This window comes from Streptopelia decaocto, assembly GCF_964273445.1.
Source record: "Streptopelia decaocto genome assembly, chromosome: 8".
Lineage (NCBI taxonomy): Eukaryota > Metazoa > Chordata > Aves > Columbiformes > Columbidae > Streptopelia > Streptopelia decaocto.
Window position 1 is genome coordinate 17,734,171 of NC_138662.1, and position 25,096 is coordinate 17,759,266.

General features: G+C 46.2%; 1 protein-coding gene across 5 annotated transcripts in view; it reads right to left on the reverse strand.

Annotated features, from left to right (window-relative positions):
- The window catches only part of SETD5 (SET domain containing 5), a 64,977-nt gene extending 39,881 nt beyond the window's left edge, over positions 1 to 25,096 (reverse strand). For 2 of the 5 annotated variants that reach the window (XR_014184789.1, XM_082060216.1), the window contains exon 1: positions 24,878 to 25,015. The gene's annotated coding sequence lies outside the window, so the exon portion shown is untranslated. Of the gene's footprint in view, positions 1 to 24,877 lie in introns of all 5 variants that reach the window. The other 3 variants (XM_082060219.1, XM_082060217.1, XM_082060218.1) reach the window with 2 other exon arrangements.

Consider the following 25,096-nt stretch of genomic DNA (forward strand, 5'->3'; position numbering starts at 1 on the left):
GAGCCGAGGTGGACTGAGCTGAGACATGAGACCCGCTTGTATTTGCATTCACTGGGCCCAGGTCATGGGCCAGCGAGACCCGCAGAGTGGCCACCAACAGCCGCCCCCCTCGGCAAGTAAGGCCCGTCCTGGATTCTGCAGCGATTACTCAGTCGGGTGAGCTGCGACTTTCCAGAAATGCCACAGCTGACACCTCCCCGCGGCAGAGCCACATCAGACGTTTTGGTGGTGGGGCCATTGGCTCAGGGAGCCGGGCGAGTCACGGCGGCATCACGGGGCGCAGCCGCCGGCCACGGCGGGGCCGCCGCGCAGCCCGGGCTCCTCCCTCCCCGCCGACTAAAGAGCCCGGTGAAATCGCCCATGAACACAAACTTCCATGGGTTGGGTGGCAGATGGAGGTAAAAGGGGATCAGCTCCTCGTTATGTAAATAACCTCGATAACACAGACGTTCATAAAGGAGCTATTATTCTACGCGGCTCTGAGGAAAACCCCCGCGACAGGCTGCGTTTCAGCACAGAGCAAAGGCAGCTCCAAAACCAAAGAAAAACAGCGATAATTTAGCCATCCTCTCCACAGATGAAACTGTAAGGGCAGCCTGGAATAACTCTGTGCAGCAGCGTGGATGAGCCGTCCTGCGCTCCCAGCACCGCGGGCTCTGCCAGAAAAACCAGAGGGGCCAGGAGCCAAGTTTTCCTGTGGGTAGTGAATGTCTCACATTTGGGCACCATAGTCCAGCCATTGTTCAACAAATAAAAACCCCCAAAACACACACTCACTACCAGGGTGAATGAAGGAAGAAAGAGAGCCACACACTATATTGCCTTTTCCTGTCTTAAAAGGCCACTTCTTTTAGTACAAGGAAATATTTTCCTTCTTCAGTATACATCCCTAAGAGAAATCTTTCTGATAGTGACAGCCGTACAGCCAATTACAGGAGTAGCACGTAAAGGTTTTTAAGTGGTCTGTGGCAATTCCCTGTTATGCCCCAAAGCAATGGTCTCGCAGGGAGGTGGGAGATGAAAAAGGAAACAGGCAGGACTCGGCTCACAAGCAGCTCAAACCCACGACAGCCCAGGTGTCCTTGAGGGTGTTGGTTTTTGAAAAATAAAAAGAAAAATAAAAAGACCTTTAGGAAGTGTCTCATTTATCCTTTCTCATGCTCGTGACATTGACAGCAGATGAGACGAACCGCTGCTAAAATACAGCTACAAGCCACAGACAGCAATCCCTGCTTCAACCCAGAGTCATAGAAAACTGGCAAGAGGTTAAAAGAAACAGGATGGCTTTCTCACTATCTGAAGCACCCTTCCCCCTTTTAAGGGACACAGAAACCCTTATTGTCCTCCATAATATTTTTAAATACTTACTTAGACTCCCCCCTGCCCCCCATTGCTCTCCTGCCGTTGCCGTGCCCATAGGCAGCTGGCAGCAGCCTGAGATTTCATCAGGACAAATTCCAGCCTCCCGCCTGCTCGTGACTCAGCAGAACCAGAGGATTTCGGGTGGAACTTCTGGACTCGGCAGTCACAGGGTATCTGGTCAGTCCTGGGCTAAATGGACGAGTTTTCAGCCACTTCTCATAGGAAACCCTCTTTCCATCCATGCTGTACAAACACCAGACTGTTCCAGTGCAACACTAACTCCCGGTTTTGGGAAAGAGATTACAAGAGAAACGTGAAATACCAAACAGAAAGGTTAGACAAGGCAAATTCCAGTTCAGTCGCTTTCATGTTGACCAACGGTACTTGCCCAACCATCACCTGTGCTCAGATTTTGCTCTTTGTTGCTGCTGTTTCACGTGTACTTTCAACTCAGACAATTTAACGTTCAAAATGAACTGCTGAGACTGATCTCGAGTGCTGTCTGAGACCACATCACCTTCAGGCTAGGGTACAGTTTGGTCTTCACAAAACGTGGCCTGGTAACACCCTGAACATCAACCTGCTCAGAAAACACTGGGGTTGAGATCAAAATGTCCACCCATCCAACTGGCTGGTTTCTGTATATAAAATCCCCAAGCTCCTTCCTACCTCTTCTCATCAAATATACAGCTGTATGGGAGAAAAAAGCAGCACCAAGTTCTCACCAGTGCCACTGGAAGAAATTTGCTTTAAATCCGAAGTCTTACTTAATGAAAGTTTGATGAGCTTTGGACCACAGCACAAACCTATCTTCCTCATGATACAATTCTTGAAATCAAAGAGAAACAGGAATTTTGATGGTCTAGCAGGTAAATAACAGCTGGTTGTCAAAATGCTGGATTTAAAGATGTTTTTCCCCACATTTGGCATTTTCACTCCTTCCTCCTGACCAGTATAAAGACACTTAGTCTTCCCCAACATCATGAAACCAGCCCAGATGAGCACCCATCTGCACAGTCACCCAGCACTGGTACCCCCATTCTCACACGGTTCAGTTCACACCAAAGGACTCAACCCACCTCCAGACCAAAACCTTACATGGTTGCCTTAGCTAAAATGTAAATATATGCTATTCAGTTATTTCAGGTAACATCTTGTATTGATTGGGAAGGACTGTAATAAATCTCAGCTGGCCAAGCAAAGGTGAGGCAACACCTGCTAGAACAGTGAATTTAATTTTTGAAGTTCTGTTTCTGATGCAAGAGCCGCAGTGCTGTGCTGGCTCCCATCCACAACCACTGCCCGCCATGTCACTAAGAAAGCAGATGCAGAAAACTTACTGGTGGAAACTCTTTTCACTATTTGTGGTGTTAAAAGTCAATATTAACAGGGACAATCAAGCGCAGTCAGTCAAAGAGCTCGCTAGAGCTTCCTCCCTTCCAGATGTGGTTGTTCCCATTTTCACCAGTGCCCTGGTCTCACAGACACCTCTGGGCACCCGTGGTCTGCAACACCTGGTGATGGACTGTACAAAATATCTGTGAGAGCTGCGAAAAATTCACCCCTGGGCAAAAACCATGGGCACAGCCTCACAGACTGCATGCGTTACCTGAATTCGGATGCCCAAACTCCATCAACATTTGGTGCTGTTATATTGTCTTGCGGGGGGGAAGTTCTCCCCTTGTGTCCTCCCACCATCACAGGCTCAAGGGAAAAGCATTTACCAAGCTGGGGCGGGGGAAACAGAGAAATTCAGCCCATTTCTCTGCAGTGTCAATGCACGTCTGTAGGTCTGTGCCTACAGAGGACTTTAATTATTTTAGCATTGTGCATCCAGTGCCTCATGAACTGCTGGGAAGGTAATGCTGGTACAAAACACATCCTGGACAAACTGAGAGAAGCTTTTTCTGCTCATATACAACTTCAACACGTGTGCCAGGGCAGGGAGGATGAGGAAATCCCCTCTGCCTGCACTGACGATGGCCACTTCTCACATATATTTTGTTTGCAGAGGGCAAAACAAGTGCTTCCTGTACCACTCCCCACACCTCCCAACAACTCTAGTTATTGAATTCCCAGAACTGGATGAAGACCCGAGACTTTTGACAACCCAGGACTGCCAGCATCCATATGATAACCACCATCCTCTCCTGCGTGCTCAGTGACAGGCCTGCAGGTCACCTGTATAGGATGAGCTCCACATATAACAAGCTGCACATCTTTACGCTCCCAAACCATTACTAGTCACAAAATTCAAAGCATGCTTTTCTCCTGCATCTCACACAGCCATACACCAGAGCTGGTGGCAAACTGGAAACACCATCTGGGCCGTGCAGCCTTCCTTGGCATCCTCTCCATCAGCCTCATCTGGGACAGAGCCAGCAAATTCTGACCAGGTCACACTTAATGCTGTCATGTGCATCAGTAGCAAATCTCTCTGCAAGCGGAGCACTATAAAAAAAAAAAAAAAATATGCTAACAGACTATGGATCCTATTCATTCATCTTTTCCCCTGGAAACTTCAGAATAGCCAAAATCTCTGGGGCATCTAAAGAACACATGAAGTGCTTCAATAATCACACTGAAAATGTCCTGTCTCATCAGCTGGTGCCACCCGAGTCCAACCAAGCGCTGCTCATTCTTCCCAGCACACCCACAAACCTCATGTCGAGGGCAGAACCCCACAGAAGGGCGAATACCTTTAGTGCAAACAGAATCAGGTCCAGGGGTTTTGCGTTTCAAAAGTTTAGCTGAAAAATGCACCCAGTTCCCAGCATTTCAGATGCACTGTTCTGTAAGGACACCCCCACAGGCAGAGTGGACAAATCCTTAAGTCATTTAGCCCCAACTTCTTCTGAAACATTCCTAAAAGTACTTGAATTGTGCCTCAGTCTACCAACACAAATGCTTACCTCTGCTCTGAAAACAAGCTGGGTTCACTAAGCAAAGAAACAACATGCCAGTTTTAAAAAATGAAATATTGACGTATTTGCCATTATCATTAGTGCCATATATCATCTGCTAGCAGATTGACAAAGCAAGTGAGTGATCCATCCATCCCATGGGGCCTGGGAGATTTCAGTTCTCGTCTACAACTGAAAGGATGAAATAACTGGCAACACAAGAATCCATCACTAGCTATGTATGCATAAGATGATAACCAAATTATTGACAAATATAGTGCAATGGTTAAAGATTTATCTTAGAGCTTTCTTAAGACTCTCTTCTGTTTTATACATAAGTGATTACATGCAAAAAGAAGTGCTTGTATGTATACATTCAGTTCACAGTTCACCTTGCTCTCTGGGATGCGGAGAACCATGATAAAGCACCAACAAGCCCTTAGAATAACAACATTTCAAAATTAAGTGTGTTAAAAAGCAACAAACCAGCGAGACCTGATGCTCACCACACTGCACAAGACCTGGAGTCAAGGATCAGGGAAAGGCCAGAGGCTTTTAGGATATGGGCGATTTCCAACAGCTTCTGGTATCCACGGGCCTATGCATCGGTCGAGTTGTTCCATACAAGATATGAAATCATACTATAAATTCCCAGCTTAAAGTACTTGATGGAAGCACTAGAAACTACCTTAAGACATGTAATGTCTACAAATACAGCTACTTAGCTCAAGTCAGTGTGACAAAGCCATTCAGTGAGGGCTACATATGCCACGTTTAAAACTGAGGTACCAAAAAATTCAATTGATTTTGATAAAATTTAAACAGCTGGAAACTTAAAATATTTTGATTAAATTTACTAAACCAGGTTTAAGCTATTTTAAGGCAATTTTTATCACGTCCATCCATGGGATTGGATTCCATCATTATATCTGACGAAGAAAACATCAATTTTAGCTTAACTCCTCTGCAAAGTACACCCTAAGGGGCTACAAAGGACGACAGTGAGCAGCTGAAAGAAATCAAACCAGCAGGCAGAGAAATTACAAAACGCACAGTCAAGTATTCTCAGCAACTGACCCAAGACTGAGGAGACAAACCTCAAAACTTGGCTGCTGCTTCATCAGTCAAGAAGTTACGCAAAACCTCTTTGTTTTGCAGATGAAAAAAAAATCCTGTGTTTTTCTTTTGGAATCACTAAGGATTTCAGGTATTATGATAAGAAATAGAAGAAACGTTTAATAAGAGGTGAAGGGAGGGCAGATAAGACTTTGCTTCCAGAAATACCTTCTACAGGACAATACAACCACGTTCTTTACAGTCCAACACACTCCGGAGACATCAGACAAGGGCTTGCCTGGACTTTCTTATAACATCTAATTCGCATCAATGGAACCTTACTGGAAAGTTTAATTCCTATCGATCTGAAATCGGTTGAAGAGTCATACATAAGGATAATCCTATAAACATGTCAAATTAGAAAGGAGAAGCAAACTACAGAGCAGCACTGATCTGTGCAGACCAAATTATTCTGAGGTCTTAAATGTTTATGAAGAAGTGTCCGGCAGACACCAAGAAACTTTGCCTGCACCCCATGGTAATGACAAGGGACCCGGCTGCATTTGCATGGTCTGCTGAGCAGGAAAGAGAGAGAGGTGATGTTTTAAAGGAATAACAACCTCAACATAAAGGGAAACAGACTATCCCAACCAAGGACTTCGTATCAAAGTCCTTTAAGGGCTGCAAACAGAGGGAATCTTCAAGAAACGTCACAAGACAATATTTTGAAAATCTAGCAACCTATATGAAATGCTAACACTTTAAAAATATTAGTCATCAAAATAAAACTTAAAGAATAATGGTCATAGTGGAGAAATTCAGAAAAATCCTACAGACTTGGAAGAATAATTCTTGGCCCCTTTCTATACTAAGAGCATTGGTTTACATTGCCTCTGCATAACCAGTTGTTGTTGAAGATGACAAATTCTTCAAAAAATTAATCATTTAAAATGATATTTTTGAAAAATGAAAAGAAGGCAATCCCCTGAAAAAATCTTTATTTTTGCAAATACTCTTTTCCATTCTTTCAAGAAAGATAAACAACAATGTAAGAGAAAAATAAGAATTACACATAAAACCCCACAGAAATGGTGACACGAAAATTACTGAAGTAAATGAAACAGGAAAGAAGAAAAACACCTCTCTTTCCCTCCAGTTCTACGAACTTTTGATTTGGGAGAGTCGTAGGGCAAAGCTGTTCTGCAGCGAGGGGAACGCATCCTAATTGCTATGCCAGTTCTATACTGAGAGTTTCTTGCTCTCTTTTCCCACGGGGTGAAGAACAGTCAAGCGTCTGTCTGTCGCAAAAATAAGAAAACGCAAACAAAAAGGTTCAGAACCGATATTTTGAGATAAAGGGCTGGACAACTACCCTCCAGTGCATCCAGCTGTGGCAGCTGATGTTACTGCTGCGATTGTCCCCTCTAAGCCTTTGCCCAAACAGCTGGCAGGAAGGAAACGGTGCCACGTCTCATCAAGTGCAGCTGATGCCAAGAAGACGGGACTAAAAGCAGAAGCAGGTAAAATACGTACTTCCTTTCAAATACAATTATAGGGGCAATAGATTTCTGCAGTCGGGCAAAGCAGACAACTAGGAACAGAAATACTGGAAACGCTGCTGCTCGGTCCACCACACCTTGTCTGTAGAAATCCTGTTTTCAGATTCAATTTAATAGGCCTGCCTACACCAGAAAATGGCTATGGTTAAAATAAGACTGGAGATTCATTTTAATAATATAAACAATGTTGGTTTAATCCTAGCAGAACAGGGTGTTTCCTTGCTCTAAATTTTGTTGCTTGTGAATGCAATAGCATTCACATGAATGGTTTGTGCCTGTGTAACTCTTAAACCTTGCTAAGCAGACAAATCCTAAATTAAAAAGGTTGTCAGACAACCCCTCCCCAAAGAGAAAAAAAACACCTCTAGACCTTGAAATATTGTTCTAAAGGTGTTTCAGAGAAAAGCCTATACCACATGCAAGGTCAGAGGGAAACAGAGCAATAAAGGGCAATAACTAGGATCACATCCAAACCCAGAGAATTACAGTTCCCATGAGAATCCGGGCAGTCCATAGTCATGGGAAGTCGCTGAATATAGAAGGGGAATCAGCAGAATTTACTGGCACGAAGCAGCGTCCCGTAGTCGCAACCAGTGGAAGACTAACCACAAACAAGTCGCCAGGAGTAGGATTGCAACCTCTAGCCCTAGAATTGGGGGGGGGGTTGGAAAAAAATTTCTCCGTAATCCCACTAAATACTCTCTGCCTGGCAGGTCTGGCTGTACGTCCTTTATACATCTATTTAAGGCCCCCACGTGACGATGGCTGCTTGCCCAGCCACTCCCAGCCGGGGCAAATAACCCGACTCCATCCAGAGGAGACTCGGCAGCGGCTTCCGAGGCAGACGTTGCATCAGCCAGGTGTGCAGGAAGCGGCGGAGATAAAGCAGCTGTTGACGAAGGGGCTCTCGGACGGAGGCCGCTGCAGGAATCCCGTGGAAAGGACGACAGGAAGGAGAGAGACGCTCCGCACACAGAACAAGCTTCATCGGCTTCAGAAAAGCCTTTGTGCTGGGGCTCCGGACCTGGCTTTTCTCCCAGAGATGATGCAACACTGAGGAACAAGGTCTGTGCCAGAGAAAACTATTCACAGACTATGCAGATGGCAACACGGCCAAAGGAGCTCAGATCAAAACACAACGGAGCCCCCCCCAGGCCTGGCAAGTCCATTCTCCCCTTGTACCCTCCAGAACCCCCCCATTTCACATTGTGGCCCCTCTCCTAGTGCAACTGCAGTTTCAGGCAGAACGCAAGACCTTACGATAAGGAGAAAAAGTAAAAAGGGGTTTTAACATCCTGCAAAATAAAAAAATCACAGCTCGTCCTCTGCTCTGTTGGAGGGAAGAGTCAGGGGAGAGACTGAACTCAAGGCCTCAAATCTCCGGGCCGGGGATCCTCCCGGCACCTCGGCTTGCCAGCGCACGCCCGAGCTCCCCAAACACGTACGGCAGCTCCCGGCTCGTCGGCAGCCCCGGCCCTGCTCTCACACACCAGGAAACCACGCAGGGACAGCCTGGGCAGCCATGGCAACACCACAGTGTGGCAATTACAGAGCCGTGGCTCCCAAGCTAAGGTTCAGCCTTGCTTTCCATTATAGGACTTGTTTTGATCCTTCCCCCTGGCTCAAACCATCACTGAGTGCCCTCCCGGCTCCAGTCTGGCCGCTGTGGTTTGTGACCAGCCTTCTTTTTGCAGCCTTGCACCTGGGCTCAAGATCACGCAAATACATTTCTGTCCACGTTGTAGGGAATTTACTCCAGGCTTATGTAACACTCATGCGCCCTGTCCCAACAAACACCGGTTTGTCCGATGCACCTCGAGGGGGAAACCGGGCTACAAAAACACCTGCAACCTGCACCGCGCACAGCGAGACAGTCAGATCCACTTACTAATTAAGCTATGTGATCACCGAGAAGCATTAAAATCCAATGAACTTTACATGGTTAACAAGGATTTCTCCAATCTTCCAGCATTGCGGCAGGTTTCAAAGCTCAGTTTGCTGCGCTGCCCCTTCTCAGGGGTGTCTTTGAAATGGAAATGCCACCAACCAGAGCACTGGTGCCCAGTGGCGCTCCTGGTCATTTAAAATGGTTCTGGGACCACTAGAAAATTGACACATCTCCTGCAGATCTACTTTTTCCAGGACAAAACCTGTTAAGATTGCAGACAGAGTGAGCAGGACAGTGGTGGAGAGCAATCATGAAAGCTGAAAGCCAGCATATCAGCCAAAAAGCCTTATTTCCCCTTCTGGGGCTTCTACCCACTTGCCAATGCTGAATTAGAGTTCAAGGGATGTTCTTTATTGCGGTTCACTTTTCTGGCTTACCTGCATCTCAAGTTATATTGTATTTTAGCACTGACAACATACATGCTGATTCCAAAATGCAGGTACTGCCAGCACGGCAGCACAGCATGCCCAGGGCACGGTGAATGTTCGCACAAATGCAATGTTACAGTGGTCAGATTTACAGAATAAATCATCAGTCAACAACATACTGGACCAACAAGCTTTGAGGAATATAAATTTTAGGAAGTTATTTTGATAGGTTTTTGATAAAACAAGGTAATCAAAGGCTTGTTACAACCACAGAGATGAATGTGTAATATTTACTCGGGAAGCTCCCAATACCTGCTTCCTGATGAGCAAGAAAAGCTCGGCGGTACATACAGACAGCACTGAGAGCCACAGTCACTTTTTTGACTTGCCCATTTTTTGTTAACGATACGAAAAGCAGATAATCCTGTTGAACACATTTTCAAAGTAAATGCAGATGACCAGAAATCAGCAGTCAAAATCCTGCAACCAGTGATGACTGAACAAAGACAAAAGTTTGCTGACTTGCAGGTAAATTAGTAATTTCTTCCTTTGAGAAGTGATCCTCCATGAGCACACGACACCGTAACCAACCACCTTAAATGCACCGGGGTGGTAACACAGGAGCACTGACATCAAACAGTTGGCCAGGAGTGCTCCTTGTAGAGCTCACATGAAAGCGATGCTGAGCAAGTAGTTCTCTAACGCATCAATAATGAAATACTATCTGCTACTGCAATCGCTGGGGTTTTTGAATGTTGAATTACGAGCAGAGTAACGTATCGAGGAAGTTTTCGTGATTATCACAAATGCAACTAAGCACAGGAACATACAAACAGATGATGAAAAAAAGAGGTTGAAATGAGAGCTGCTCATGCTGAGGAAGAGGGCGGTCGTCTCCATCCACCTCTCGACGCCAGGGAGAGGGGCACGATGACACAGCAGAGAGGGAAGGGGGTGGATTTCTTTACTGCCAAGCCTTTACAACCTCCTTTGTGTGTAGCGCTGTGAGTAGCTCTGCAGGTTAAGACAGACAGGGCTGTCTGGACAAGGTGAGCAGCACAGGCTGCTGCACAAGATCTCAGAGCTGGAGGCCTTTGCCTTGCACCACGTAGTGCCCCAACACGTTTCTGCAGTTCGCTATCCCTTTAGCCCTAAGCAAGGAAACTCACAGTCGCCAGACAACCTTTCCCATCCCCAAACCAGCTCAATTTATGTGACAAATCAATAGGCTCGGCCTTTAAAAAGCTACAGAGTTTTTGAGCTGCCTCTTCTTCCTTAGGAGACAGAATGGCCCCCCCGCTGCACAGCTGGAGAGATGGGAGCAACGGGGCTCACCCGGCTGGTCCCAGAGGAGGACAAGCAGGAACGCAGCCGTGCAGGAGAAGAGGCAGAGCAGCCCAGGCAGCTCCAGCTCCTCCTCTGCAGGACCTGCCAGAGCTCCACCTGCACAAAGCACCAGATTCTGAGGGGTACCAGAAGGCAACTGAAGAGCTCTGCATGTCTGCAAAGGCATCTGGAACAAGGCAATCCGTGGAAATCCAGGAACTCGGCAGCAGGCACCGGGGGAGTGGTACAACGGACAAACACAAATAAAAAGTAGAAGCACAATCCGGAGTCATTACCAAACTGAGTCACTCAGTTCCCCAGGTGAATTTACAAAGCGAGGGAGGAACAGAATTACTGAAGTGCTCTCATTTTGATGGCACGAAAACCAGCAAACAAGTGCCATTAGAATACTGCTTCTGACAATTATTTCCTATTGTTTCCAACATGGATAAACTTTCCAACTCAGTACAGTTAACTTGAGAGATAGAGAATATCCTACATTAATTTAAGAATGAAACCCACCAGGAGAGCTTGCACTCACTTCACATCTCAGAGGAATTGTCATCATATTGCCATTGTGCAATTTTCTTAATACTGTTTCTAAAAAAGGATGAGAAAGATTTACAGACTTCTGCTGCGGTCAACTGGAATTCAGAAACGCTCATCAGAATACAGTGAGTGTACACAGTTACATCAGGGCTCCTCTGCAGAGGCTTTCAGAAAGCCTTAACCATATCTGAAACATCTGAAGCAGCGCAGTATGGGAAAGAACCGAGTTCCAACAATGCAGCCACAAAGCATTAAATTTCAGAGTTCCCTTCACATCTTATGTGTCTCATGCAAGGCACTATTCTAGCACCAGGTTAACTATATCTCCTCTAAATTCATCTTAATTCCATGATCTTGGCTTTGACTGTGGGTGCCTGTATCTGAACTCGTGCCAACTGATCACAGCTCAAAACCTTCAAAGATTCTGAAACTCTGGTGTCAGGAAAGGAGCACCGACATCGTTCTTTTAAAAATCACAATATATTTTCTCTGGAAAGAAATGAGTCAGGCCTGTCTTAAAAGACTAAGATGAACGTTTGCTGCTTTCCCCTTCCCTGTAAACCGTTCCAACGTTTAATTGTTATCACTGCTAAGAAACTGTACTTCACGACTGAATTTGTCTAACCTCGGTTGATATTGCTATGCCTTTGTCAGCAAATCTCACAAGTCCTCTTAGGAAAAGATCGAGTCCTCACTCAATTGTCTTTTCAATAAGCTGAGTAAGTTGAGCTCCTTTAAGCCTCACATCATGAGGCTTATTTTCCAGTCCCTGGATCATTTCTGCAGCTGTCCTTTGAATCCTCTCCAAATACACTGGCATTCTTCTTGAAGCATGGAAACCAAAATTCAATTCCAGTATCAGTCTCGACGTTGTTGTGTTTATAAGATTACTTATTTTTGCTCCACATTCCTTTCCCCCACTATTCTATTACCCTCGATATGCCCAAGAATCACATTAACCCTTTTGAAAAAAATACAGGCCCAAGTAACATGTAGAGGAAACTACCTGTAAAGACCTTAAAGCCCTTTGAGCTACCGCTTTCCAAAATGTGGTTTCACACATTCTGAAGTTTTTCTAACAAATGCATCACCTTGCAACTGGATGTTTTCATATATTTTGTTGAAACATGGCAAAACAATTCCAGACTCCCTAAACATACTTTATTACCCCACTACTGTCTCTCTGACAGAAGCTTTATCAAATATTTTATGCTATCCAGATGAAAAGATTCTGAGGAACAGTAAAAGAAAAGCTGATTCCATCTCACAACCTTCTTTAGCGCTGTGTCCCTTCCAAGTTGCAAACCCAGATATTTTAGATCTCCACTGCTAATGCAATTTATCTATAACGACCATTTCTAGTGTAAGAGTAACCTGCCCTTCTTCCTCCTAACTCCTGCCCTCCCCACCCAAAACAGACACATCCCCCACACCCCCTACGCCCAGTCCCACTTCCAGACAAGTAGGGAACAACTCAGGCTGGAAGGGACCCCTGATTTTTAACCGACTGAAACCCCCTCCTGCCCCCAAATGAGGACCAACTTGGATCAGGCTGCCCAGGGCTTTGCTCGTTTCTTATCCAGGGCCACTAAGTGTTTGCGTAACTACGTGTTTTAAGGCCAAAAATAACCTTCTGATGATTTGACTTTCCACCTAAAAAAGACTGGAAAATCTCACCTAGTCATTTTTACACTTGGCAATGCAGCTTACACGAGCTAGACCATGTTGGTCAAGTACAACCTAAAATCCAAATTCTTTGAGGGGAGTTCAAAATCAAGCACCAGACTGCAGACGAGAGGTCCCCAGGCAGCATCAGCCCGAGACATTAAGTCTTCACAGTCAGCACATTTGTAGTTTTTATGAAAAAGCATTTTTTTTAAAACTGAAACTACATCAAACACTTTCTGCGAAGCCTTTGAAGAATGCTTCGAACTACCCAAGTGAAGCTCCAGCTCTAACTCCACCTCCAAAGGAGACTGTTCTTCCATCACATGCACAGGTGACTTAAGTCGTTAACTTCCCCACAGTTCCATCATACACGTGCTAGTGGCAAATTACATAAATATATAATTTTAAATGTTATCTTTCATGTTCACAGCGGTAAGATTCATCGGCACCTATCTTTATCAATAATTTTATTTAACACCACACGCGCAGCACCGGTTTCCTTGACTACCCAAGCGAGAATGTCCATCATCCCTTAACAAACACAGAACATCTTTCAACACACACAGCCCAGTCCTACAACGCTTACCGGTTCTTACTTCAGTTACTAACAAGAATCTACCCATCCCTCCAAAACCCTCATAATTATATAAACAAAGGATTAATGTGGACATATATTTATCCATACAAAAGCATGTCATGATAGTCAAGTGATCCCGCTTTCCTTAAGGAGAGTTAAGGGAAATCAAAGCGACTGAGAGCGGGGCTGGATTCGATGTAACAGCATGAACTACTCCACTGAAATTAGAGATCTTAGCCAAGATCCTGTGATACTCTCACCTTACATTCCTCCCTAAGCATCAATTTTTGGCCCTGTCAGAGATGAACGAAACCTTGAGTCTGCCTCAGGAGAGTCACTGTTGTTCTCACATTACGTATTCTACTCTCCCATCTGGGATTATCAACGCTGGATTCTCTGCCAACAGCAAGGAACCTCTTTAAACTTGGAAAAAGTATGGAATAGAATAAGAAAAAAAGAAAAAATCCCATCACATGAGTAAATGAGGCTTGACAGCATGATGGATGCTGCAGGTTCACAAGTATGAAGGCACTCCTAAGATGGGCTGCGCTTGTTACGGCTTCACATAAGCATAAAAGATGCTGGTTTGCCGCATTCAGGAGGGAGATGCTCAGCTATTTAGATTGGATGCATTTTATGTAAGACTGAAGATGACTAAGTCACAGCTGGACAGATTATGTTCTAGAAGCAATCTACACGCTTCTCCCTGTACCTTAAACACCAGCGTTTCCTAATCGGCGTCTTTTCTCCTTTATCTTTCAAACGCAAGACACTGAATTCTCCCAAGAAAAAAACAGCCTGAAAATATTCAGGACTATGTGCTTTAACCAAGAGGAATTTCACATGCACGAGTTATCGTAGGGCTAATTTGATTTTGTCATTATGAAAAAACTGAGAACTATCAAGACCTCAGCTGGGTAACAGTTGGGGAGGAGAATGATCTCAACACAGGAGCAAAAGAGCACAGACAGGAATTATCTCCCTGAACAACACGCATAGACTTTGTGCGCACTAAACATCCAAACACAGTTTGCCAAGATACTCTGAAAGCCCCTTCACATAGTTTATCAGTCCTGATGGTACAAATCAGTAGCAACATTGTTCTTAACCCAAATTATCTTGTAGCATTACAATGCTAGTGAAAACAAGCAGGAAAAATACCCTGGTTCATGGTACCGTACTTCCCGGTGAACAACTAGACGGGAGGTTTTGTTTCACCTGTATCCACTACACAATGTCCTCCCCACCACACCTATTAACATCAGTATTAAAAACACTGGTTGCTTTACTGAAAGAAATCAAAGGAGCGAAAGCAACACATCACTAGAGAACACAGATACGTGGGAAGAGGTGAGGATTGGCGTGGGTGAGATGGCTACCTAAAACAGTCTGAAAGGCACCACCAGACCAGGAGTCAAAAAAACCATGCTCCGTGCTGCCTATAAGATGTGCGACACAAGCTCTTTATTGCACCTTAATTTTCCAACCAGTAAAAACAGGATACTACTTCTGAAACGTTACACACAGTGTTTCGCGTCATACACATGATAGCTAGAGCTAATTCAATAGATTTGACCAGCACGGGAGTGGGGACAAACTGCCCTGGCAGAATTGCATCTTGAACACTTGGGTGGAAAAAACATTTAAATCCCTGTGGCCATGTCAGTTGTTTCATTCACGGTCAGTATGGGCTTAGGACCCACACACGCACCCCAGGAGAGAAGCAGCGGCCTCCCAAAAAGCAGGAATTATCAGTTTAACTGCAGAGACTTTAAGCTAAATTAAACCTTCTCCATACCAACAGCAAGTCTCATCATTCAAGATGAATTTGTACATTTTAAACCCACATACCATTTCAGTAACAACCATCTTTCTTAGCAACTTAGGTAATTTTGTTTTACAAAATGCTGAAAAGTTTCCATCATTTTTCAAATATATGTCAAGGCCGTTTATTTCCTCCCTCACAACCTTCTCTTCATGTAAAAACTGAAAATATCAGAATTCCTTGCAAATGTTGCCCCAACACTGTGACTCTCACGGGAACAGCCCACTTGACTATCGCTCAGAAAAAGAAGCGACGCCTTCAACTCTGACACCGCAAGAGCAACAGAAAGCTACAAACTTGGCTCCAAGAACAGCCAGCTCCCCTAAATCACCCCATCCAGCTCCGCTCCGTGACACGGTTACAAAAAAAAAAGGCGGCATTTCCAGCCAAAGGAGCTCACTTGAAGGCTTCTGGCTACATTTTCATACAGTTCTGCAAAAAACGCTTGGACGTGCCATTTCATTCTCGCTGCTCCTTCATGAGCGTCTGCTCCACGTGTGATTCAAGGAAATTCTGCTGACCGCTTTCAAGCTGACAGTCCCAAGCTACGCCCAGGAAAAGGCCTCACTAGTGACTGCAGGTTTTAAGGTATAGCTTCGCTTTTAGAATATGGTAGTGCTTTATTGACTAAATCATTGCTTCTACCTGTGTAGGTAAGACTTAGAAATACAGGAGCAGGAAACAGGAACTGCGACACTTCAATTTCACTCTTACATTCTCTGGCAGCTTGTGGGGAAAGTCTTCTCCAAGTCTGCGTATTTTTCACTGTCTTATAAATTCTGTATCTGGACTTTTCCTAAAGGATACTCTGAACCCACAGTGGCTGAAGAGAATCCAGCAAACAGCGGACTTGTGCCGCCAGATGCAAGTGCTTCTGTGCTCGGCTTCTTGACCTTCTCCGACCGACGCATCCCGTGCTCCAAGCTGGAAAGGGAACGAGTATTGTTCTTGTAGCAGCGCTAACGGCGATTTCCACGGGTGCCACCAGCTTGGGACTTCAGCATCCAAGTGCCTCCCACCTCCAGCACAGCAATAGCCTCTCCAAACAGGACCAACACGATTGATTTGGGCCTATTTGTGAAAATTTTCATTAAATAAAAGGTTAGCCTCATGGCAGGTGAGATTTCTTGCTCGTAAGACATACCGCTCACGCCCAACGTGGATTTTTTTGCACAGCAATATGCATTTGGAGGTGTCATGACTTGCTAACATTTAAATAACTTTATTCAACCTCAAACAGCCAAAACGCTGCCTCTAGTTGTATCAGACCAAATAGTCTCACTGGGTACGAAACTAAAAGCCTCCACACACAGCGAGCAGACGGAGCAGCACACACTGGGATTTGCAGTATGTAGACAATCACTCTGCTTCAAGTATATGCTGCTATAACCAAGTTTTCCATTTTAAATAAATAGGATTCAAGTTTCTGCTGCAACTGAGCTTGGCTGAATTACATGTTTGTGTTCTTCCAGTTGCACTCATGTCTCTTTACATTTTCACCAAAGCTATATGGAATTCATGTTACAGTTTTTTTTACTGCTATAGTTTTAATAATTTGATTGACAATGTATGCTCTAATTCACCATTTTAGAAATGTCTGGATATCTTACAAATCATAACAACTGGCAAGTAAAGGCAAAATAAAGACTTTCTAATTACCAGGTAAAAAAAAGGATAAGGAATATTGTGTGGTACATTTATTTACACAGATTTGTAATAACTGTATACTAATTAACATTTTGCCATCTTCTGAAATGAGACATCACTTTGGCTCCCTGCTGTATGTACTTTCTGCAAAAATATACCTACAAGAATTAGTTAATTTGAAACAGTTAAGGCCCCTGTGTAGGTTATAACACCATTCCAACGCCGCAGATCAAGCCTACGTTAAACCTCACATCTGACCAACTTCCCAAGCAAACAAGAGCGGAGGAAGGAAAGACTACACAGCCAATTTTCAAGCAGAAAACTAAATGTTCATCTAAAGAAACTACTCCATGCATAGTCATCGAGGGGTACAAACCCAGAGTGTTTTACCACAGGGTTCCTCTCGGAGGGGGGTGAAGGTGCAGGGACAGCCCCAACTGGCCGCCCCATGTCCCAAGCCCCCGCTCCCCCCTCGGCTCCCCACCACATCCTCTGTGCTTCCACCCACATGCTCTCCCCTATTTATTTTATGAGGGCTCTGGATGCTTGTCAAATCTCTCGGTGAGCTGATTCAGATCACTGTCTTGGCAAAAAACAATAATCCAGCAAAAACCAAAACACAAAATAAGCCCAGCAGAGCTTTCTGCTGGGTTCACAAGCTGAAGGAGTTCAGAAGAGGGATCCAGCAAGAACCAGAGCTGACAAACAAAAAAATGCAGAATTCCACGTTGGGTCGGAGAGGAAGGGGGAGCAAAACTTCCCCCATCGAGCAGCAGAGCTGTTGGATGTACTCAGCTGTCTCGTGTAACTTCACCCGGAGTAACCTCAGTCGCAGGGTGCAGTTCTGCAATAGTTTCAAGCTGACTTCAGCTGGCACCGCTTCAGCGCAGCCTCCCCGGCCCTCTCTGCACTGGTGCAAACCCGACCCCACAGTCCAGCAGTTCAGGGGGAAAACAGCAGAAAACTCTCACTTCCAAAAATGAAATGCACTTGTTTTGGCCATGGTAAACTTCCTGAATAGTTCATTACCGCGGCAGGCATGGGCCAGAAGAGAGGCAAAAGCGATGATGGTGGGATGGGGAGCAGGACTGTGGCAGCAGCACGTTAGGTCAGCTTCAATTGCCATGGAACTGTATCACTAGAGTGCACCAAAAACCTGCACAAAGTTGCACACAGTGCATCACAAACACCCATTCCAGTTTAACACACCAATTTCCATATACAAGCAAACCCTGAGGTGGATATTAGAAGACCTGCACAACAAAGAATTTGTGGTAAGCTCAGAACCTGGCTTTCACTCTACAAGTATTCTTGTTCCCTATTAACCTCCAGGCCATCTTGAACCCCAACATCCTTGTAATTCATGAAACTACAAGAGAACTTTGAATCAGAAAGCTAGGCTCCTCCGCAGTCAAGCAGAGCCTACGGAACTTGATCAAGCAGTTGTCTTTCCTTTAAAGGTTCACTTTAGCTGTATTTATACAGGAAGCTTCCAGATCTTTGCTGTGGTAAAAGTTAATCTACAGCCACATTACTGAAAGCATTCTTGCTGCATGATTATAAGCTATTCCAACCTAATGCCACCAAAACACAGGAAACAATTTGGTTCAGTGTCTTTAGTTAAAGGCTACATGAATGCAAACGGCTCACTCACATATTCTTCCCAGTATCTATAAATTGATACTGCCACTCAGGTTGAGACATGCTGACTATTTTAAGGGCTCCACGCTGAACCCCCAGGGCACTTCGGTCTCCTAAATCACTGGTTCTCAAACTTTTCCCAGTGTATTCCTTCCTGCCTACAAGCAAGGATGCATTCTCACCTCCTCACTCTCTCCAATAAAAACATCTGAGAATTGCTCCTTGGGAGGAGCTTCCACCCCAGCGCCCTGAAGGGGCACCGGTCCTACAGAGCACTGCCAGCAAGTCGTAATTTGGGCAGAGGCAGGAAACAGGGCCACGCTGAAAAACCCTCCTCCGCTCCTGCTCTCTGCACTACCTGGAGCTGGGATGAGAAGCCTGGAGCCGCGGTCCCATCCTCCCGCAGCTCCTACATTCTGCTCCCAGAAGCCACGTCTTTCCCTCCTCCTGCCTGAGCTTCCTTATCCAAATATTTCCATGAAGTGCAATCCTCAAAAATCCTCCAGCCACTTATTTTCATGACTCAAAGTCTATGCAAAACAAAGAGACTGCATTATCTGACACCGACAAACGAAAACTCCAAGCTGCATCCTGATAGTTTGGTTTTTTTCTTATACCAAATCACATTCAGCAGGCGCGTTCTGTTAAAAGTTCGGTGGAGGGGTCTCGCACTCCTTCCCTATCAACAACTTGCATTTCAAACTGCTCACTTCTAAGTCAAGAGGATTCTTCTTGGTATCGGAACTTCAAACCGTTTTCTGGGTTGCTGGAACGGTCACCGAGAAAGTTTTGTCCTGTAAATCAGCAAAGCTGCAGAAGAAAACCCTGGCAGGAGCTCCGTAAGGACAACAGCAATAAGCCTGAGTCACTAAATGAGCAGCTACCAAATCCAGACAATATCTTCTTGTCAATGTGGATGATTGCAATTGTAACCATGCTCTAAATATGAACACATCAAAAGCACCGTGACCTTTCTACTCTGAAATTACTTTGAAATATTTTAGGGCTTAAGCATTTTGTTTTTGCAACTCACATTCTGTCTCAAAAGGCTGCTTGTAAGTAAAAGAAAAAAAAAAAAGACAAACCGAAAAAACCCAAAAAACACACAAAACCAAAACCGACAACAAAAACTAAGCTCATTTAGAATAGGATGAATAAGCAAAAAAGTTTGCTGCCTTGAAAACTGCAGAGACCTGAGTGCCTGGGCTGCCTCCCCTTTGCTAAACTTAGCCCTTCCGTGACCCTCGGGGAGGAATGCGAGACCTGTCTACGTTATCGAGTTTATAAGGATTAAACTTTAGCATAAACAACAGATCACTTCTAAACTTCACTCTAAGAGCCAAATTCCTGACTATTTCTCAATGCCGCTCTATGTTCTCTCTTCGTTCCCCCTTTTTTTTTGGTGAACGTGGGACTATTAGGCTCCTGACCACAAAAGAAATTACTTCTGCTCACTAAAAGCTTGTCACTCAAACTGCTGACAGGTCCTCCCACATTTTTCCACCTTGAAGTCTGAGCACACCACTACACTCTCCTGAATATTTCCCATATTGCTCATTACAATAAGTGAGTTTTGTGTGTGTTTGGTGGGAGGAAAATAAAACTCGCCAAGAAAGCTTTTCTTTCTCAAATTTATTCTTTCACAAGGTAATTTGTTTGTTCTACTGTTTAAGCATTTAAATTAGACTTAAGGATCAGAAAGTTGCACATTTACAATTTAAACAATATGGACGCTCCTACAGGGCTTGTGGCAACAAAAACTAGCACGAAGGCTATTATTCGCTGCAGATTTCTTCTTTTGGGCTACAGCTTTTGAAGTTCAGACTCATCGAGTTGAAGTGAGGGGAAAAATCCCTTTAGCTGTTTTTGTTACAGGAAAATAATACTTCACCACCAGCTCGAGCAGGGGGGAAGGGGGCCGATGAACAAGAATCTCCTGATTTGTTGCGCAGATCATCCTCCAAGACAAAGAGCATCTTTACTAATTATAGAAGAAAAAAAAAATTTAAACTAGGGGCGGTTGAAAAACTGTTTCTCAGCATGCTCAGTGGGCATTAGCTGCGATTTCAGCAGCTTAGCAAGTCCCACCCCTGCGTGAGCTCAGCGGGGAGCGCAGGAGCGCTGCACATTCTCCCTGATCAGCAGGAACCGGGGCCGCTGCTCGGCTGATTTGCTACAGGAATACTGGAAAATTGCCACCAAAATAGCAAATCTCGTGGGAAAAAAAAAAAAAAAAACAACACACCACAGAACCCAACAAACAACAATACACCAAGAAACCCCCAGCAACTCCAATAAGGAATTAAAATTGGAAAAGAAATCTCAGCTCCCACAGTTCAAGATGTTGAAGTCTTGCTACATTATGGTCTGGGGCTTTTTTCCATTATTGAAATGAGCAAAAGGTTCAGGCTAAATCAGATTTATAGAAAACTGTCTCTAATAATATAGTGCAAACTTACTGTGCACTAACTCTTGCCACCACTCGGCCATGGAAGCCAAAGACCGGTTGTAGAATCTCTAACAGCTTTAACATCCATAGCTATTTTTCTTTTCATTTGAAAGAGGAAAAAACACTAAGTAGACAAGTATAATGCAACAAAGTCTTTATTTTAAAATCAAATAGCAGCTTAAGTTTCATGGGGCAACTGGGACTTAACATCTCACGTGCTATACATTTGAGCACACATTTAACACTTTCAGCTCAAGCACTGCTACGACATCGTGTATATGTATAACAAACTTTATCTATTGCAACCTTTCTTATATACTGCACATGACACAAGATTTCACTGGCAAGATTACAGAGTTACACACACAAGTGGCACCAAGGTAAGAACACAAATGTGCATCTGTAATACAGTAAGATTGCCATGAGAACAACAATTTTTGAATTTTCAAACCTCTGAACACTCAGTATGTTTGTTTAACTACTGCCAGGATAGATAGAAACATTTTTATCTCATCACATCATTCAAAACAAGTTTGTAAAAGTCTGATCATCCAAAATAGGAGAAAGAATAGACTGGTCAGACTAATAAATGACATGGCTGGGACATCACACATTTAGCTCTCCCTTGCACACTTTGCACCTGGAAGTCTGAATTTAAAATGCTTCTTTTACTTCAAGGAACATTTGGAAAATTTAAATCAATGGTTGATGGTTGTTCCCCCCCCAAAAAAAAAGCACGAGCTTTTGCACATTCTGAGATGCCAGTTCAATGCCATCTCTTTCCTATGTGTTTTTTTCAACTCTGGCCTATTACTTTTAAAACAAGATCTGGCTCTGAGTCCTCTTTCTAAAAAGGGATTTAAATGTATGTGGGATTTCACCACCCTACCTTGGGGTGGGAAAATCTCAGGCAACATTAGCTAAGGAATCTCACTTTCAGGTCACTTGGGATATGACAGTAAAACGAAAAGCCAGGGCCTTGTCAGAGCGGTGCTGGTTATTCAGGATGCGAGGCCCTGGACCATTTCCCCCTTATAACATACAGAGAGGCTGTAAGCAATGTACGCAGGGACTGTAAACAAAAACTAAGGGGCCACAAAGATCACCTGCTGTATTTTCTTAAACCGAGGAGCTGGTCTTCATACTCGCAACATCCTAAGTTCCTTACTGTTGTCACGTCACTCCATGCCAGGCAGCAGAACCACATTCAGCCCCCGTGACAGATGCGTTATAGGGGTTAGAAGTTGCTCACCCCACCTTGTGAAACAATTTGTGTGCTACAGATCCTCAAATGTAAAAGCTGCTTGGAGTTTGGCATCTACCACATGATTGCTGCCAGTCAAGTGGATTTAAGGGCATATTTTAATCTCTCTCACGTTACTCTGATACTGGAATTCTTGCTTCAAGCTCACAGTAATTCTGAGTTTGGTAACTCAGGCCAGGGCAAGAGGCTCCCCACTGGAGATGTTACTTTGCAAAGATGGCAGTTGTTTTCTAATACTAATCTGTTCCCATTTCCCACACTGCATATCTCAACTAACAGTTTCATCTCTAAGAAATGCACTGGAATATGCTGATAGCTCCACCTCGACAACACAATATCATAGCGACAGAGGCCAGTGCCAAATGGTTAGTTAAGCAGATAAGAAAGGCGCTCTTTCTTCCTTAAAAAAAAAAGGAAGCTATTGCAGTCAAGCAGACAGTGTGGATAGAAGCTGGCAGATTCCACAATACACAGTCACGTCAAAAATGGCCTCCTGGAAACTGTTCCTTCATCAAGTATTTGAGTCAACCGAAGGAGAGGAATTGTCCCCACTACTCACAGGAGTTTCACCTCCCTATTCCACAGCAGAGCAGCATTTTCTACACATTTTGACATACAACCGCACAGAAGCGCAGGGGACGGATTTCACTCTGCAGCAGAGGGAAACTCTTCTCCCTGCTTTCTGTTTCCAGTCCCAAAGTTGAGCTGGGCCTTTATGTTGACTGTTCCCTGGTCTGTGAATGGAAAATCCCTCCTCAGCACTAGCAGGCTGGTGTCTGCTGCACACACCCACTGCACACAGCAGAAATTCCAGTCAATAAGGCAAGTGGGGCCCAGGCAATGGAAGGGGAGGAAGGAGACATACAAACAATAAGAAAAGCATCTGGCTCTGTTACTGGCTGGAAAGGAGATTGGAGTTCAAAAGAGGCACGACTGCAGCCTTCACTTCACAGGAAGATCATATCAATTCTCGCTGTCCTACTTTTCACACAGACCAAAATATCTGGAAAGGGCAACTTGAGGTTTCCAGCCCACGCTTTAATGCAATTCTATTAACTCCAGAACAGCAGCGAAACCCACCTTGTAGGTTTTTGTCCCACGGGATCAAAACATACCCCTGGGTTCTGTATTGGACCTGTGGAAACAGCCCAAAAAGTAAAGCCCTTTGCTGAATGTGAGCCAGCCATCTCTCCACCACCACACTAATGGAGGCTGCTCTGCTGTCCTTCCCTGGAGATAGCAGCCAAGTCTACTGAAGCTTCTCTCATAGCAACCAGAACTCCAGAGCCAACAGCAGCTGCTGTCACTGCCTTCAACGCTTACCCACAGGATCCAGAGCAAAGCAACACCCTCCTCCCTGCACGTCCAGAGCAAAAAAAAACCCCAGAAGGCTGGTGACAAGATGACTTCCTGGGTCAACCACAAGAAGGAAAAAGAAAAAAAAAAAATCCTAGTATTTCCTATACAAGTGAAAAGGGGAATCTTGTTTCTACTGAAAAAATAAATAGAAAATTCTTTTTCTGGGTTTAGGTTCTGGCCGTAACACCCAGTCAGGGTGTGGGACAACTGTCTGAAATCCACGACCACCGGGTGTCAACATCAAGTTCTTCAAGACCCCTCACACAAGGAGAAGCCTCGGCCCCCTTGCCCTGGCCATGCCCTCATTGCTCCCATGACATCACGGCCAGAGCCCGCAGCAGCCACCGCAGCCCTGCAGCACCCGTGCCCTCCACACACATGCGGAGCACCCTCCCCCTCCCAAAAATAAGCCCACCCGGGGGGATCCTAGCTCCTGGCAAAGGAACACAAGGACAGGGCCGGGAAGCGGCTGTGAACCGCCCCCCCCGCCTGCTGCACCCACTTCCACGGGGCCACACGCTGCCTCGCACCTCGGCTCCTTCCCCCACCCGGGACGGGCAGACGCCGCCCGCCGCCGCTTCCCCGCCCGACCCGGCGGTGAACTCCGGTCACCGGCACCCAAGGACGAGCCGCCGGGCGACAGTGACCTTGCCGGTGCTGTGAGAGGGAAGGCGGTGGGGCTCGGAGTGGGGCCGGGGCGCGGGCAGGGCAGCCGAGAACCCACCCCCGCGGCGGCCACGCGTGACGGACGGGGGAATGCGGGAGAATCTGCGCTGCAGCCCCCGGCGCCGGGCGGGCGGGGGGTTACGGGGGAAGACGCCGGGCGGGCACCATGAGAAAGCAGAAAATGCAGGTCAAACACCGCCTCCCCCGAGGCACGGAGGGGCCAGCGGTGAGGGGCGGGCGGCGGGGGCACAGGCGACCCAGAGGGGGCTGCCCCAAGACGGACAACGACCCCCAAGGCCCACCGGGACAATAAGGGGGAGAAAAGGAGAGCGGACCGACCACCCTGCGGCGGGGCTTCCCCGGCGCTCGCCTCCACCGACAAAGCCCCGCGGCCAGGCCCAGCCCCGCACCGGCCCGCCACCCCGGGCCCAGCCCGGCCGCCGCGGACGGCGCGCACCGCCGAGACCGCCATGATGGCCCGCGCCGCCGGGCCGGGCCTCCCCCACCGGGTCAGGTCAGGCCGGGCTTCCCGGGACGCTGCCCAACCGGCACGGCGGGGCCTTAACACCCGGACCACCGAGCCAGGGCGGAGCGGAGCGCCGGGACGCGACCCGCGCCGGGAGCCTCCCGCCTTCCCGCCCCGGCGTTCCCTCCCGCCAGCCCCGCCGCCGCCGGGCACGACCCGTCCCCACCCGCCAGCCCGCGCCTACCTGGCCGGCCCGTTCCCCGGGCCCCCGCACGGCACTAGGCCCGGCTCAGCGCCACGGCGTCTCCTGGGCAGCCGGCGGGAGCGCAAGCCCTCAGCGGCGGCCGCGGCACCAGCCCCTCCCCCTGGCAGCAGCAGCGGCAGCTTCTCCCCAGGCCGGGCGGAAACGGCACTGGGCGCACGGGGATCCCCGGCGCCGGCGCCAGGGGCGCCCCGGACACGC